The sequence below is a fragment of the Chelonia mydas genome, chromosome 1, assembly GCF_015237465.2.
Source record: "Chelonia mydas isolate rCheMyd1 chromosome 1, rCheMyd1.pri.v2, whole genome shotgun sequence".
In the NCBI taxonomy this organism is placed as follows: domain Eukaryota; kingdom Metazoa; phylum Chordata; order Testudines; family Cheloniidae; genus Chelonia; species Chelonia mydas.
In genome coordinates, this window is record NC_057849.1 from 319,125,103 (window position 1) to 319,143,750 (window position 18,648).

At 40.0% G+C, this 18,648-nt stretch overlaps 1 protein-coding gene and 1 long non-coding RNA gene across 2 annotated transcripts in view; both read right to left on the minus strand.

The window, feature by feature from the left end:
* SLC2A13 (solute carrier family 2 member 13) overlaps positions 1-18,648 on the minus strand; it is a 317,159-nt gene that overhangs the window by 170,117 nt on the left and 128,394 nt on the right. The window lies entirely within an intron of this gene.
* LOC122466584 lies at positions 12,458-16,481 on the minus strand. The gene is made up of 2 exons (XR_006292220.1): positions 16,397-16,481; positions 12,458-12,690 (listed from the first exon to the last, which is right to left on the minus strand). It is a non-coding gene; the product is annotated as an uncharacterized LOC122466584 (long non-coding RNA).

Consider the following 18,648-nt stretch of genomic DNA (forward strand, 5'->3'; position numbering starts at 1 on the left):
TACAAGATAGTCATGAGTGGTAGGAGGTGATCCCATGGTTTGCATAATGAGACGTACTGTTAAGCTTCCAAGTCACACAGTATGTTGCAGAGTTGATGGCAACTTAAGGAGGGGGACAGTTTTGCACAAAGGACAGAGCATATTATGGGCTAGAATGGCCTATAATTAGGAAGAGTAAGAAAGGAAAGATAGCCTTGTGGTTAAGGCCCTGGACTAGGACTCAAGAGATTTGGATTCAGTTCTTGGCACTGTAACAGGCTTCCTATGTGACCTGGAGAAAGTCAGTCAACGAATTCCCTGCCATTGCAAAGCCCTATGGCATTGGTGTATCTTGGTCCCGCCTATTCTCTGCCTGTAGCATATAATAATTTAGTCTCCTGAGGGCTGTAATACTTTGGTCTAATTCTGGTTGTTGGGTTTAGTGTGCGGGTGCTGGGTGCTGTTGGTGTTCTCTGATATCCAGGAGGTCAGATTAGATGATCTGGTGGTCCCTTCTGGCCTTAAACACTATGACTATGACAGGAGCTTCCCATTGCCACTAAATATACAAATATTTAGACAAATACAATTTTCGTAAGAGCTTAAGTGATTCAGAAGCTTAAGTCCCATTTCCAAACAGCTATAGGTGCTTTTGAAAATTGTACCCAACATCTTTCAGTGACTGAGTTCTTCCATAACGTCCTTCCCGAATTTGTAACTTACAACCCATACCCAACTGATCTGTTACCTAAGGGTGAGGGGAACATCTAGATGAGCACAAATTATGGAGTCCTTTTAAAAAACTTAGACGATGCAGTATATATACAAAAAACGACAACAGTTAGGCCATGGGTGTGCCGACATTACTGCCTATCATGATGACCAATATTGTCCAATTGTTTCCTTGTACTCCTCACATTTGTCTGTCTGTTGTCTCTGGTTTTAGACTAAGTTCTGTAGGGAAGAGAGTCTTTTTATTCTGTGTTTGTTCAGTGCCAAGCACAGTGGGGTCCATGACTAGAGCTCCTAGACACTTTGGGAATAAAAATTTTTATTAATAATAAAATATGTTTAAGAATATGATGATTGGCCTTCAGCTGCATCAGCACTCCCATAATTTTAAATGCATATATTTTCACTCCAATACTGTAAAGAAATTAAGCCATTCCAAATCATTTCCAAACAGCTAAGCAAATGGAAGTTTTTCAGATTTCTGAAGAGATAAAATCTCAATTTTAATAGAGAGATCTCATCAAGGAAAGCAACAAAATGATAATATTGATACAGAATGTTATTTCCTACAATACTAGCAGTAAGTTGCATCCACAGATGATTGCTTTTTCTCGGTTCAAGAAAAATAAAGAGGAATGTCAGGAACAATTTATAGTTGTGAACAGAAGCAAACATAGGCCAATATGGTAGTAGAGCAAGCAATGCAGCTCTGATCCACAAGTACAGTTTGCCATACTCATAAGAGAACTGAAGTGTTTCAAGGGGCTAATATAAATTTCAGTGCAACTACCATGTGTTCACATGATATCCTTTGTACAGTGTGTAAGAATATTGCTTTGATATACAAATATGCCCCAGGCATAGGGAAGACCAGTATACAGTTTTGGCTCAGAAAGTTCTATTTTAAAGGCAGAGTACAAATTTCAGTGTGTTTCACCTAGGGGAGTGATTTTCTTCAGGATCACAATTTCATTCTGTCTAGGAAAACCATGATATATTACCACTCCTGAAACACAATTTATCACTGAATAAAATCCAGTAAAATTCTCCTACACAAAAGCAAAGCAATACTAAAGCCACTGCACATCAGAATTTGCCGGGGGGCAGATTCAGTTTTATGCATTTTCATGCAAATGGTCTTCTAATCAACAAAACATTAAGGCTTTTATTCATTTAAAAATTATGTTATGCTTTCAGTACATGTTCAGGATTATCCTATTTACCAGATGTGCTTTGTTTCACAGATGGTAATCAAGACGTGTGGTGGTGATCCACTGCCAAAGGGGCAAGCCAGCTCCCACCCTACCCTGCTCCTGAGAACTCCAGTCTTCTGTTGTGAACAAAGGCAGAAGTCCAAGTGTCACTCTCTGACTCCCCAGAGCACCTTCCTGCCTCAGAACCATGAGGGCTCTGTCCCAGGCCACAGTCTCTGGGTTTCTTCTCTCCCAAAACAGTAGTAGTCCATTAGCGGTCAGAAAAGGAGAGTGCAAAAACCTCTATTCTGTTTAAATTTTCAGAGAGGATTTTCAGGGGTTCTTGCCCTGTCTACCCACCAAGATTGAAAGGGGTGATACATCATAGTGACATATCCTGGTCCCTAATGGACAGACCAAGTAAAACCATATGAACTGTGTAAAGACGGATGGTGAAAATGGAATCCTTCCTGCTGGGGCACCTACACAGCTGCACTGTGGTTGCTACTACCGGACGTGTGTGTGTGTCTCTCTCGTTGACACAGACAGACAAACACACATAGCTGTAGGAAAGTTGATCCCCATGGAACGTACCACATGATCACACCACTTCAATCTCACACGGCTGTTTAAATTCCAGCTGGCACTCAAACACAGAACAACAAAGTAATTCTATGCTGTGGAAGAAACAGAAATTAAAATACAAGAGAAAACCTTCTATGTTCCACTTTGGGGCTATTTTTTCAGGATCAAACTTTAAGATCATGACTTCAATAAACTCAGCTAAATATTTTTCATGGTGATAAGTTATTATACTTTATATTACATTAGTGCCTAGGAGCCCTAGTAATGGATCAGCCATTAAACAAAAGGAAATCAAACGCATTTCTAGCTAGATTACTTACTAACTTAAGGAGTTGTGAGGCTGCATTCCTGATCTGTTCCCGGCAAAAGCATCACACAGACAGACCAGACCCTTTGTTCCCCCACCCTCCAGATTTGAAAGAATCTTGTCCTCTCATTGGTCATTTTGGGTCAGGTGCCAGCTAGGTTACCTTAGCTTCTTAACCCTTTACAGGTGAAAGGGTTTTGCCTCTGGCCAGGAGGGATTTTATAGCACTGTATACAGAAAGGTGGTTACCCTTCCCTTTTTTTTTTTTATTTATGACACCTGCTTTTCACAGAGTAAGGTCAGAAGTGACCATTACAATCATCAGACTCTAAACAGTTGTCATGGTTGTGGGGTTACCATGTGCTATCAGCTACAGAGGTTAGTTATGGTTAAGGCTGCGAGTCTGTCACGGAGGTTGCAGAAGTCACAGATTCTGTGACTTTCCGAGACCTCCGTGATTTCCACAGCTTCAGCAGCCAGTGCAGCTGGCCCCGGGGACCGCCCAAGCAGCAGCCAGTCCGGCTGGCCCTGGGGGCTGCCCCGGGGACTGCCAGAGAAGCAGTGGTCCCAGGGGCCACCTCGGAGGCAGCCTGAGCAGCAACCCCAGGGGCAGCTGGAGGCAGTCATCCCCCATCACTGGAGCAGTGATACCCCAGGGGCACCCTCCCCCACCCCCGCACACAGCAGCGGCACCCCAGGGGGCCTCCCAGAGCAGCAGTGCCTTAGGAGCAGCTGCGATTTAGTAAGGGGTATTTACAGTAAAAGTCATGGACAGGTCAGGGGATGTGAATTTTTGTTATTGTCCGTGACCTGTCCATGACTTTTGCTAAAAATACGCATGACTAAATCTTAGCCTCAGTTATGGCTGGAGTGGACCCTACAAAAGGGCAAGTTATTTTCTTTGATAAGCATGTCTCACAGTGCACAGTAGGGACGTTTCATAATGTTTTGACAACTTTCCATAGGTGGCATGTAGCCTGCTATGAAAATACGATTATGGCAGTGAGCTATGTCTGAAGAACCTGCAGACTCCAAAAGTATCAGTACAATCTCACATTCTTCAGTGAAAGAAAGCAATGGCTCCATCCAAACTTTTTCAGGTTTCAAGGACAGGCAAACCTGAAAATGTCAGTGAGAACGCTTCATACGATTATTAATTATAACAGATCAGTTGATGGTGTACTGGGTCAGGAAACAAAGTTATTTTTCAAGTGTAATATGTAAGAGCCCCCTGCTACCTCATATGTCTTTATTAAGTCACTGGGAAGATATTTTCAGGTCTATCAATATTAGTACCATTGTCCGACTATGCCTGCTGTCAGCTTTCCCTAATTTATTAAAAGAGCTGGAGAGCAAATTCCTGACCAGGGAGATTGTGGGGAAACCCTTGAACAAAACAGAGGTTTAGTGGGGATGGGGGAAGGAGGGGAGCGGAAGCAGGAAAAAGGCAGAAGTAGTAGGGCCACACTGACGGTTTGGAGATGGGGGATTATCTTCACAGTTCTTCCCCTGTTTACTGACTTGGCAGCTGTTGAGCTGCCAGAAAGCTGCTGAGAAAGTCTCTGTCTCTGAAGATGGAAACCAGAAGACAGGGAAGAAACATCAGTTCAATTCTCCAGATGCATTGTAGAGGGTGCTAAGGGGTAGACTGCACATGAGAGGGATGGGGGAGGAAGGAAAGGAAAAGGAAGAGAAGAGGAGCCTTTTGCCTGCCTCCAGCACTTGGAAAAGGCAGCAAAATCCCAGAAGTTCCATGCCAGATGGAGCAACATATTGTCATGACAGAGAAAAGAATGGCACCTCCTTCCCCGGGGAGTTTACACTCTGAGATTGACATTCAGAATGCAATGAGATGCCCAGAGGATTGATCTATCTTGGAGTGTTTTGGGTTTTTAAATCTAATGGATGAGAGTATTTTTTTTTCTTATGGAGGTTAGTATTTGTGGGCTTTGCTGAAGATGAGAGTCTTGATTTGAAAGAAGAGAGTAGGTGCTCAGATAGAGTTCAAGAGATCATTGGGGAGAGAATATCTTACACTAACACCACAGAACAAACAGTATATCGTTTCTAAATACCTTTTAAAAATAATAAAAGTGACAAAACTTCCACATTAAACTGAGATTCTTTAACTTAATAGATACTATAATAATGGTACCTTTAGTACCTTCTAAAAATACATGGAAATATGATCATGCTAACTTTCCTTAGGAAAGCAGTAATAAGTGAGACAGCTAGATAAAATATCTTAACTGTAACCTGTCCATATAGAGATGCTAAGCCACAAATCTTTTCATAAATATATGATTGTTAGCTCTGTTGAAGTATCTATGTAAAAAGATCACAGCCACATACACGATATATATATATATAAAGCCATCCATTCCTAAACAATTGTTTCAACTTCTTCATACAAGAAAGAAGGTATATGACTGACACTGAAAAGTAGATCAGGACAACTAGCTATGTATATAAGTGAAAATAAACACAGCGCATATATATATATATATATATATACACACACACGCACGCACACACACGTGTGTATTACAGATACAAAATCAGTCACACTAGCAATTCTGTGAAATGATTAAGTTATAACTGTAGACAGAATTTGCATGAGTGTATCTTTTTATTTTATAAAAACTTGTTCTGGCACAATCTGACAAGCTATCTTCTCCTACCAACAGAAGGATGGGAACTGAAACCACCACTTTTTTATTTTGTTTCTTCAATATTATGTGCATGTGTATAAATTATGACACACAGAAGCTTTGCAGCTCCCTACAGAGAATTTTTGGGGAGATGGGGAAGGCAGGAGAAGCTAGAAGGCAGGTTTGGTCAGAAAGACAGAGAAATTGGCATGATTTTTTCCACCTCTGGCAACAAGTCTTCACTGGTTATTTGTCATGGTCAATGAAGATTGAATTTCTTTTCATAATTCAGTGCCTGAACAGCGTATCAGTTAACTTTGACCATGGCAATTTATGTGATAATTCTCTATTTCTAAATCAGTAGTCTATAAAAATTAAAGCAAGCACCTTTTGTGTTTTAACTTAAAGACAATCAGATGCAGAACTGCCAACTATACAGAATTTTCACTTATTATACTATGAGACCCTTCTGTGTCTGAAGAAATACCATCTGACAACACCACTGCAAACATGACGTCTAAGGATAAAGACACACTGACTGATTGCCCTTCCCCATTCTCCTGCCTTCTGGGGAAGGAGAGAGGAATCAGAACTGTTACATGTGGTGGTCAAAGCTCTGTTTTGGGGAAGGGGATGAGAAGGAGGAGCAGATGCAGTTTACACATGAAATGAGTGGAGAGCAGAAAGAGCAAAGTAGTTCAGGATGGCTCCCTCCTCCACACTCTTGTAAAAAAATATATCTACTCCTGGGGAAGAAGAAGAGGCTCCCTGGAGCTGACCATTAAGACCTGGGATAGAAATGGTGGGAAAGAAAAGAACTCTGGATTGGACCCCTCCCCCTAATCCGAGGGGTATGAGTGGGCATGTGCGAGAAATCTCCAGAGCTGAAGAGGAGCAGAGGTATGCTGGAAAGGGCAAGGGGCAGATGTGGGGCTGGTAGGGGGGAGCACATAATTCATGTGGGGCTGGAGACTGCAGAACTACTATGCATCTGCTCCCCCTCCAGGCCAGCACATGATTAATTGATGTGGGCTGGGGGACAGGACTCGTTTTAGGCTGCAGAATTAGCTAGCATTTGTATTCTTGGAAGGAACTTGAAGTTCCAGCATCATCAGGCAACACTTTATGCAATTTTCTGTGTTTTAATGCAAATTTGAAATCTACTTTTTTGGGGAGGGGCACAATGGGCTGGCAAGTATGGAAAGCTGTACTGCAGAATAGGTTTAGATAAAGGAGGGTGAACATTTAAAACTGAACCTGCCTCCATAACAGAAGACTCCAAAACACACTGAAGTACTTTTCTAAACATGGAAAGTTCCATCTGTTACTGACACAGCAATCCCTGTTAAGTCAACAAAAGGAATAATGTCTGCATAGAGACAGAGTCCATTTATAAACATGAAAGTCGTATGTAGAAATTCTACTTAATTTAGCTAGTTCAACACATGAACTGTGCGTGGGTGTCAAAAAAAAAAGAAAGAATCCACATAAACCAGAGCTGTAATAGGTAGTTGAGATGGTTTCACTACACTAAAACCAAGAGGATCAAGGAGAATTCTTCACTGTAGGAGTTGAACATATCAAAAAGTACATGAAATCTAATGTCTTAACACCCACAAATAAAATTAAGTCATTACTAATTCAATATACAGTAGAACCTCAGATTTACAGATGCCTCGCAATTGGAGGTTGTTTGTAACTCTGAAATGTTCCATAATTCTGAACAAGAGGTTACAGATAGGGTGACCAGATGTCCTGATTTTATAGGGACAGTCCCTATATTTGGGGCTTTGTCTTATATAAGCATCTATTACCTCGCATCCCTTGTCCCCTTTTTCACACTTGCTATCTGGTCACCCTAGTTACCAGCTGCAGGGTGGGGTGGGGGGTGTTGGGGTTTCTGACCCTCAGGGCGCCAGGGCTCTGGGTAGGGGGCTGAGGGCTTCTGCCCCATGGGAGCACCAGGGCTCAGGGCTTTAGACCTGTGGGGAACGCTGGGGCTCGGGACTTCAGCCATGCATGTCTGCTCCTGGTTTCAGCCTCGTGGGGCGTGCCGGGACTGGGGACTTCAGCCCTGCAGCTCTGTTCCTGGCTTCTGCCCCACAAGGGGTGCTGGGGCTCAGGACTTCAGCTCCGCAGCTCTGTTGTGGGCTTCTGCCCCATGGGGGGAGCAAGGGCTCGGGGCTCCCCACAGCTCCACCCCCGATTTCAGCCGGTGGGGCACGCCAGGACTCAGGGCTTTAGCTACAGGGAAAACACTGCGCCTGAAACCCGCAATCCCCTTGTAGCTAAAGCCCCATGACCTGGAGCCCCACACGGGGCTGAAGCTGGGAACAGAGCTGCAGGTCTGAAGCCCCGAGTCCCGGCAGCCCCGGTCTAAAGCCCTGAACCCCAGCACTCCCCAGGATCAGAAGCCCTGACCCCCCCCACACACACACACTGCGTCTGCAGCCCAAACCCCTCCATCCTCCGAAGCCCTGAGGCAGTACAGTATTTGTCTGGTTTTTTTGTCTCCACTGCTACCCGATTACCTCCAGTTCCACAGGGTGTCCAATTGACCAGTAAGTCTGTAACTCTGGTGTTCATATCTTTGAGGTTCTACTGTAAATCACATCCACCAAAAGTATGTGATGACGATTTGAAACACAAACATAGATATTGCATCTGGAACGGATTACCCAATTCATTTATCACACCTAGAACTATCAATGTATCTTTCACGAATTAAGTCCGAGATCACCATCAGCATTGGATCGGAACAGAACATAAACCAACATGAGTGAGTCATCCAAAGCCAGAACCAAGTATAGCAGAATCTTTCTGTGAAGCACTTATATCCCTGTCTTCAAACTGCCAGTCCTGCAAACTCAGACTGGAATCTGAGAGTCAAGCTGGGATCTTTCATTATTAATGGTGATGGATGGTACGAGGCAGAAAGTATTACAGGCTAAATTATAGTCTCAGTGAATCTGTACTGCCTTATTCTTGTCAGTGGGGTTGAACACCTGTAACTGACTGGAAGTTAGTAAACATGGATGTCAAAAAACAAAAGAAAAAAGAGGAAAGTTTTGTAGATGGTAATGTTCTAAATCGTCCTTTTACATCCTGGCTTTTGGGGGACATCCAGCACACATTGTTAAAGGAACAAAGTTTTACATTTGACAAGTCATCTTTAAAAGAGACAAGACAACAAATTTTACATTGTCAATGGAAGTTAATATCAGCAGCTAATCAATTTTTCACTTATATAAGATCATATTTGCCTGAGTGGATTTGCATTTTAAACATTCTATTCTATTACATGCCTGACATCATATTTGCATTTCATAAAAAATTAACAATACTATATTTTAGAAATAGATCTGTAACCTTGATCTTTAACCTTTCAAAAACACATTTAAAACCTACATTTTCAGCTACAGGGAATTCAGACATGGGAAAAAAAGAACCTCACTATAATGTTATGGTTAAAGATTTTAATATTTCGAGTCAGAAGTTTTTTTTAATATACATTTGATATCTTATTGCTTCAGGCATCAGCCTGTCATGCTTTAGGCAAATAACAAGCCATCGTCCCTATTATTCTTTACTCTCAACCTTTAACATTTTTAAATAACTAAAAAAAATCATCACCACCTCTTACATGCACCCACACACATCTTTTTTACAGTTTGGATGTAGGTTTCAAGGCAAGCTTTCATCACAGAAATTATACAGGGATAAGGTTTTATTTTTTTACTCAGGCAGATGACCATTTTGAAATAGCCAGTGGAGGTCTTGCATTCCTGTATGTCTGTATCTTTCCCGTGTGTTTCAATGCTGGTTGCTAGGATACAGAATCCCCTTCTCTTTGGTGTTTAAGATCTGGAAGAGGATGAGCTCAATAGCTATCTGAGTGATGGTGACATACTTTTCATTTTCCCGTATTTGAAAGCAACCTTTGCAAAGGAAAAAAAAAAAGGGGGGGGGGGGATGGGGACAGGGAGAGAACCCTCACATTTAGTTTGCCTCGGGAAGTCCAGGTCTAAATTTGTCACTTTGAGGTCTGCTCGTGGGATTAGCTAAACACATTGTATTTTGATGGAAGAAAGCAACTTCTCAGATATATAATTTTTGAAAGAATCGATTTGCTGAAGTCTGCAAATACACAAGAAATACAAGGTGATGAATCCTTTTGAACTGATGCCATAAAACAGAATGAACCTACCCAAAGCTTTCTTAGAGTACTGTATATTAAAGCATGTACAACAGGACTCACATTCAAAACTAATATTCTGATTTATTACAAACCTTCGGTGGGATTTCTCAATTTTTACGGTCAGCCAGGTTTTTTAAAATTATTTTTATAACTAACAGCTGTTTCTGATGGGGCTGATTGTTTCCGAGTGATAGGAGATGCAAAATAAGCTCCGTTGACTGCATACAAATTTGTATAGGTATGCTGTACGCTGCATTTGTTACCCTTATCTTATCCTGAGGCAAAATGTAAAAATTCAAACTATGTTTATAATAATATGTTTTAATTAATATGCAGAATATTACTTAGGGGAAAATGTAATTACAATATCAAACATTTTAAAACAGATTTATTTAAAACCATACAGGTTTTTCATGGGAAATAGCTACATCATGACGAACTCTGCACTGCTGCACAAGTAAGGGGGTGGAAGAAAGGGCAGGGGCCAACCACAGTCCTTGAGCTTCCGTCCAGCAAAAGCTACTTGAAGCTAGTACCAATAACAGTAACCTCCCCAAATGGAGTGTATCTGGGGAGGTGGGGAGGACACAAACACAGGAAAAAGCACATGCTCCCCCAACTTTCAAAATATGCAGAGGAGTAGCTCTGGCTCAGATTCCTGGAGGCATTGGGATTCAGTCAGGCACCTATTATTTCCACATTATGGCTTACATTTAACAATATGGTTGTTCAAAATATTTTAGTAAATATAATCAGTTTGCCCTGTTTTGTAACTGTGCTTCCTGAGTTCCAAAAACACAACCTATACTATCAGTTCTTCATGCCACAAGATCACTTTATTCATCCATCACTGCCATATTGTATACGGAAATATAAAGCATGACAAGTAAGAGTGCAAGTATCCCTAATTGTTTTGGGATACTGTCCAGAGTTATTTCAGCAATATTAATTAACAGATAAATGTGTGGTAGATGGGGTAATAATTCTTACAGTGTTTTATCTAACAAGTATTAATAGAATCCCAAAAAGTCATTATCTAACACTGCTACTCACAATGGGAAAAAAAAATCCCATGAGATATTTACCTTACAGAAGCAATTCTTTATTTAATATAACTGAAAAATAAGTATATTCAATGAACAGCATTAAATTTGATTTATCTAGGTTATCTTCTTGGTCAAATATTAGGACTACTCCCCATTTTAATCCTCCTTGATCTCTCTACCACTTTTCTCTTCTACTCCATCAAGTTCAAGTCTCCAGTCCTTGGCCTTCTAAAAACCTGCTATAACCCTGATGTAAACCAGTTTAAATTGCCAGCATGATCTGGCTGCTTTGCACTGCTCCAGAGTAGTATAAAGCAGCCAGAATGTAGTAGGTACTGGTGAATTTGGTTCTGAACATTAACTACTTTTTAGTTACTTAAGGTTGATACTACATATGATTAGCAATACCTCATGGTAACATTTTCTTTGGGTTTCTTGGCTAGCTGAAAACTTATATTCTTAATCATTTAAAAGAAACCACACACAAAGAAATTCTCTGATTCTCTGACCCACCCCCCCACCAAAAAAAAAAAAAAAAGTTAAGATGGGAATGAAGGTTGAGTTTATATATCAGGGTTAAGAAATGACAGGGATGATGCAATTATTAAAACAAGCATTACAAACCCAGGAAATTCAGACTAATTAATGCAGATGCCACATAGATAGATATAATGCCTTATGTCAGTCCAAGGCTTTTCTTTCCCCCTGTTCCTTTATGCAATCTTATTTAGGTGAAAAGAACTGCTTCCTCTGCGTTTCTTTTAATTTGTGTTTTAATGACAGGTTGGTGAAGCCCCACACTGATGTGAATGTTTCTATGTCTATATTTCATAGCTGTTTTCCATTCTAGGTGCAGTTTTACTGAATACTCCACCTCCAGTGCATCCATTTTCACTAACAGAAGAGGCACTGGAACCCCAAACTACTGTCCGAGTCATGTGCCACTATCTCTATCTCCTTCAAGACTCCCAACCAAGTAGGGGCGGGGCTAGGGAAGCTAACAGTGATTCTGTAGACTACCAGAAAAGAACATTTTTTCAAGCAGTACAGGGGGATACATTTAACATTGCTAAGCTTAATTTAATCAGTGTCTCAGTGAGTAGGGTTTGATTTACAGCGCTAGTATAAACCAAAATGGGACTGGAGTCAGATACCCTGCAGACTTCAAGAAATAGTTCAAGAGAAAGTGAGGAGAATGAGGTAGTGTGGATTACACGCAGGAGACTCAGCTTCTTTTTCCACAAGTGAGCACTCCAAGAAATGGTCTGAAAGGTCTCTCAACTCAGACACTCAAGGATGATGGGAGCTGGAATTGTCAAAGTGGTGTCTTAATGCAACTAAGAGACCAAAGACATTTCACTCCTTTAAAGATGACTATTTTGAAGGAAGAACCTGAATTCCAGTGGGTTGAACACTACACTTTGATAACATTTTGAAGACTTTCAGTGAAATGGACTTACATTTTTTTAAGGAGTGGATGAAAACTACTTTACCAAGTCTTGACAGCTCAAAGAAATGGCTTAGCACAGATACCACACTTGGAGTTGACAGATACCCTAATGACAAAAAGATACAGCAGTTGATGTCATGCTTAAGGGGCATTTTTCAAAGATGGGCATTGCTTGAAATTATTTCAATGCTTTGCCACAGAACTAGATGTGTCAGCTATATGCCTCTTGATGAAAAATTATAAAAGACAAACTACAAATTAAGACTCTCTAAAATATCCAAACCATAATTCAATAAAAATCTTATGAGGGCTCAAATAGAAAAGAACTACATTTATTTTTTATTTCAGTGGTGACAAAAACATTAGTGCACATACATACATTTTTATAGGACAGAACTCTAATGAAATATAGTATTAGATCTTGCTTCTAATTGCTGAACACTCTGTATATGCAACTTTTTGGCTCAGCAGGATAGACTGATCACTCAAACAATTTCCCAGTGAAAAGTAGCTTTTACAGCATGATAGTATTCTGCATGTGGTGATAACCTTTTAAAAAAAAAAAAAGGATTTTGTCAATTTATCAGAACAAATCACCACTGATGTATTTGTTTTCCCTTCAGTATGTATGGGGAGCTAATTAGAATCAATGGGAACTACATTGCTTATCAAGGAAAAATTAGCTGGTAAAAACTTCTGAACTTTTGATATGACAGTTGTTGTTCTATATAGACTTAGGGTTACCGTATTTCAAGTTCTCAAATAGAAGACATTGCTGGGGTGATGGCGAAGGGGAAGTGGAGGAGGAAGGCACAGTTAGGGGGTGCTGGATAGAGTGTTGGAGGGGGTAATTAGGAGGGGGTATGTGTGTGTGTGTGTACTGGGAAGGGGTATTTGGGGGATGCTGGAGGGATGTGTGTGTACTGGGATGGGAGGAGGCATTTGGGGGGTGCTGGAGGAGGTTTTGGGAAGGTGCTGGAGGGAGGTGTACTGGGAGGAGGTATTTGGGGGTGTGCTGGAAGGTGTGTATATACTGGGAAGGGGGTATTTGGAGGGTGCTGGAGGAGTATGCAGCCTCATACTCGAGGTGGGGGGCACCTCCCTGTCACAGTGGCAGGGAGTTGGAGCAGGCCCGGGATACATAGCCAGCCTGTCAGTCAGTGCCTGTCAGCCTCCCCAGGGTGGGGAGCCAGGGCTTGGCCCTGTCACCTCTTCTGGCCAGGCTCTGAGGCCCCGGGGTGGGGAAGACGGCCTGACTGAGAGGTGCTTGGCGGCTCTGCTTACATGGAAGCTGTGGATCTAGGGGAGGGAGAATCGGAGCATAGAGATGGCTCTTTCTGAGCTGCAACATCTGCTCTGCAAGGAAAAATCCCTGACATTTCCTCTTATTTAAAAAATCTGCCAGGACTGAGGGCTGAGGATAAATAAAGAAGTCATGTCTGGGAAAACCCGGACGTATGGTAACACTATATAGGCACCTCTATGTTCTTAAAAAATTCAAAGGAACAAATAGCATGCAATTATAGAGTGAGAGATAAGAGCATTATCACCTTTGCAGCTTAATCAGACTTTTTTTTACTATAAGAAAGGGCAAGTTGATGTACTTGCCTCAATTTCAAAATGTGTATAATGTAAGACTGCTGCAATTACATGTTTCTTTAAACTGGAATTATTTATCATGAAGGTTTTCAGAATGATTTTTCTACGTATACAGGGTATATTAGAAAAGGGTAAACAGAGTGCAGATAGGGCTTGTTCCTGCAACTACTGCACATGCCGAAATGCCACTGACTTCAGTGGGGTCTTGAGAGCTTTCAGCACCTCCCAGAATTAAGCCTTTACCAATTTTATTGCTTTGAAATATATAAGATCAAGGCCATTTGAGAATCATGCAGGGGGGATAAAAAATCAATGATTTATTTTTAAACACATTTTAAAAAATTATTTACTTTGGGTTTTATTTTTAATTTAAATTAAGTATATTTTTTCTTTTTAAACATAGACCTATTTGAAATTAAATCTGAAATTATAACAATTTATGTTAAGGACAGAATATAATCTATTAAAATAATTTGAATTAAATTAAAAAATTGAGCACTATGCATTTGTTTTTAAAGTTTTAAATGAAGTCAAAACCACTGAATTGTGGAAGTCAGTAGCTAAGCACTTGGAACCAGAGTCTGAAGTGCTAAGCCAGCTTTTGACATCAATAGCCTCTCCTTCCATGCAAAGGAAAATTAAATTTCATTCAAAGTGAAACTGACAGGGAGCTGAAAAAGCAGGAAAGCTTGTTTTCCTCTTCCAATCTATGGATAAACATTATGTGGTGAGAGAGGAGATCTACTAGTTCTAAAATCTTGAAGGACATGGAGACCACAAACAGTCAGTTCAATTCACTAAACTACAGACAATACTTCCCTTGTTTAACAAATCAATTCGTTTTAAATTCAAAACATGTTTTGAGAAACGTTTTCTTCCTGTTGTATCCAGCACATTTAAAGTTGCTTATCTAAGTAAAAAACAACTTTAAAATGATGTTTTTGTGCATTAATTGAATTCCAATTTCCTTCCAAACAGAATTTGACACAAATCACACGTCAAAAATTGATCTAATAATAAAGAAATGCATCACTAACCATTTTCTAATCAAAATGTAAAAATTAAAATGCTGAATAAATGTTAAGTTCTATAATTGCTTAAACAAACGTGTATAAAGTATCCTCCTGGTTACAAAAAGAAGTACCAAATTTAGAGGACAGGTTGTATTTAGTTGCAAATCAACATGTCCCTTTCTTTAGGATAACTTAAAAGTACAAATGCAAAACAAGATTAAAATTGATTAGGTTCCATCAAGGTTTATTGCTTGCTGATTTAAATCATGATTAAAATTGGTGGCAATTTGCTTTGAATTAAATCAACCCATCCTGAAATGATTATTTTATTCTCGTACATTCCATTTTATTAACTCACCTAATAAACTGTATCTGTGAAGTGTTAAAAAATGAGCTGACGTTGAATTTCATAAAAGAAAAACCATTTCTATTCTAAAGAAGAAAATGGTACTGACAGATGTCTGTTTTTCTATACTGCCCCTGGAACTAAAAGTTTACCTCAAGAAAAAAATCTTAATGCACTCAAATCCTCCACCAGCATCTCTACCACAGCAATGGAGAACTAGGATTTTACGAACTACAAATCTCAGGAGATGCCATGTCTAATGCTATTAAGATGGAGACTGAATTTTTTCCACACTGACTGATTCTTCTTTGTAAACCAGAGTGGAGAATAAATCCAGACGAAATCAGCGCAATATCAACCCCAGTCTGCTACAATATGTAGATTGATATTTATAAGCAATTTTGACCCTTCCAATTACAGGCAAGCTGAGTCACGTGAGATATCGAGACTGTACTTAGGGGAAGACAGCAGCCATTCACTTCAACATCTGTATCCAAATTATGCTGCTGCATTGAAATTGAATTAAGAAAAAGAGGCTCATTTTCCACCTTCAGTTGACAAAGATCATGGAGGTCAAAGGACAAGCAAGAGAGTCTTCCTTTCAACCTTTTTATTCTTGGGCTCAGGTGGCAATGGTAGTTACTGGAGAGAAACCTATGCTCATACAACTAAGGTGTTACACAACAAGCAAAACACACAGACTGTCACATTTTGTGGTGCAGTTCAGACCAGTAAGGGGTTGTGTCATCACTTGTCCTGTAACCCTGGATACTTTAAAATGTTCTGCTGCAGTAGCTCCCTGTTTGGACGCTCCCAGTCAGCACACAAGCACGCATGAGTGTGTGTATGTGTTGAGCAGTCCCAATTCAGGAACTCTGACTCCAGCAGCCTGATTCTTACACCACAGCCACACAGTGGTGTCCACCAATCTTGGCTACTACTAACCAAGTGACCCCAACATACTCCCAGTCCTGAATTTCCCCAAAACTGTCTGCCCTAAAATGTCCAGCCCTCTCCTGAAAGATTCAGAGTAATAATAATGTCCATTGCTCCTGTAAAGAGACTAAAGCACAGTTTATTAATTTCACCAGAATTAGCAATCACTTGAATTTAAATGCAGCACTGGGTTGGTTTAGATTAAAAGTTAAACAAGTTTATAAAACAAAAGACTTCAGTTTTAAGTGAGTTTAAGAACAAGAAATAAAGACAAAGTGGTTTCAAGCAAATAAAATACGCTTTCTAGTGGCTAAGACTTAACTCAACAAGCTATAGCCTTCATTCAAGGTAGACTTCTTACCAGCCTGTCTTATTCCAGTCATGGCTGACTTTCTCTCAGTCAGGACCTTCCACGGAAGTACAAGATGCTGGTTTCCCATTTCTTCCTAGGTGAAAGCAAGTTTCTCACCTATATTCAGTTCACAGAGACTTCAAACCCACCCACCCCCTTCCCTCCAGGCTGAAACACCCATCTTTCTCCGCTTCCAAGAGCTCTGGCCCCTTGTGTCTGTCCAGTGATGGATGCCAAGATGGTTTCTTCTCTCTCCTTACATCTCCCCAAACTCAATGTTTTGTCCCCAGACTCAGGATGACATCCTGCTGTTCTTCCCTTCCTGTGGGCTTCCCATCCCCCTGCTGATTTGTATGTAAACAGGGGTGTCATTGTTTTTGGTCATGCCTTGCTTAATTTCACTTGAGATAGCTCTCTTCCCTCCTGTCTGGCAGAAAGCTTGTTTCTCTTTGTGCTTGTTCACAGTCTTTAAAGCATAATATAAGTAAGTATTCATAATTCCTCATATAGTGTGGATACATACATTTTACAGTGATATTAATCTCCAATGCATCATTAGCTTTCATAAAGACCTTACTTGATATACTTTGATAATACAGTAATACTGTACACAATCAGTTGATTCAGTGACTTAGCATTTGAGGTTCAGAGGCTCTCTCTCCCACTTGCTAGGCTGATAGCTTTGTTTACCTTTTATGTAAATGTATCTTCATTGTGTCTGCCTGACAACCAGGCTGGTCACTCAAACAAACACATTCCTTTGTCTAGGGTGGACTGGGCTTATACATTGTTTGCCCAACACATTTTAAGAATATAATTTTGGTACATATCCATAAGTTTTTGTACACTCCTGTACATACATGACTCAAGAATATTAATGAGTAGTGAGTTATTACTTTTCAAATGATAAGTTACCTTTTGGGTATATATCATAACAAAAGTATAGTGAATACGTCAGGCCTGACAAGAATTGTGACACAGAGTAGTGAACCACCAATGAGACAGCTCCTCCTTCCATCTCCCTCTCATACACACGACAAAATGTCCATCCTTTAGCATGGGTACAAAGGGCTCATTATGTGACTATACACATGTATAGGATAAATATAATCATCGAGCAGCAATATTTCCTATTAAGAATCTACAGAATCTCATACTTAAATAACCACTTCTGGCCAACAAACAATTGTATAATTAATACAAGATTAAACAGTAGAGTGGCTATTGTAATTTAAAGTGACATTTCTTTGAAACACCAATAAAGCCTGGTGGTTCAGCACATGCAATATTAGTACAGTGTTGTTATATGCCAGAAAACACCTAATCCATCAGGTGAAATCCCATTCTCCAGTTTTTTAATATATATCTTGCAGTAATAAAAGAAGTGCATTTGTTCTTTACTCACAAGATTCAGTTGATAAGACTTGTACTAAACTCTCTTAGGCACTTTGCAAAATCCCACCATAAATCAAGAGGATTTCTTAGATTGCAGTGCCACCTGAAATGTGCCTAGTGCTGTTCAAACATAGGAAGAAAAATCTCTGTTTCAGAGAGCACGTGAAGTCTTAAGTATTAATAATACATCCAAAACACAGTGAACTAAACAAATGATTTCTGGAAGCCTCACTCCCACTTTCCTTTACACTAGTTTTCTACAGCAGTCAAGCTTCTTTACAGCACATAGAAATGTCAGCACAGATAACGATAAACACATTCATATGTCATTGACTTTTTCCCATCAGAGCCTTGCTTCAAAGAGATGTACTGTACCCGACAGCACAAATTTGGGTATCAACTGCCAAAATCAAGCAAGACTCAAAGGTGTATATATATTGAAGAGCAGAAGAAACAAAATGAATAACTGCAGAATGGCACCTGAACTGAAGATGATTTGAAGTGAACAAAAACTGAATAATTTGTTATTTAATCCATGCTTACTATTCCCTTTTCCAAGGGCTTCGCAATGCTATTAGGACCACTGGGCATCAAAAGACAAGAGCAAATCAAGAAGAATAAAGTAGGTCTCTCTTCAAAGTAAGGAGAAACTGAATTACTACTTATATAACACTCAACATGTGCTAGGCATTTTACTGGCAAAATGAAGTGCAGACATCCAATTAATGGAAAGTATTTTCAATAAATATTTCATTTCATTTTAAATGTGACGCAATTAACCAGAAGTTTTGTGAACTTAGAAACAAATTTTATATAAAAATATTTTGCAATAAATTTTGAACATCTCTTTTGGATACACAAAAGAA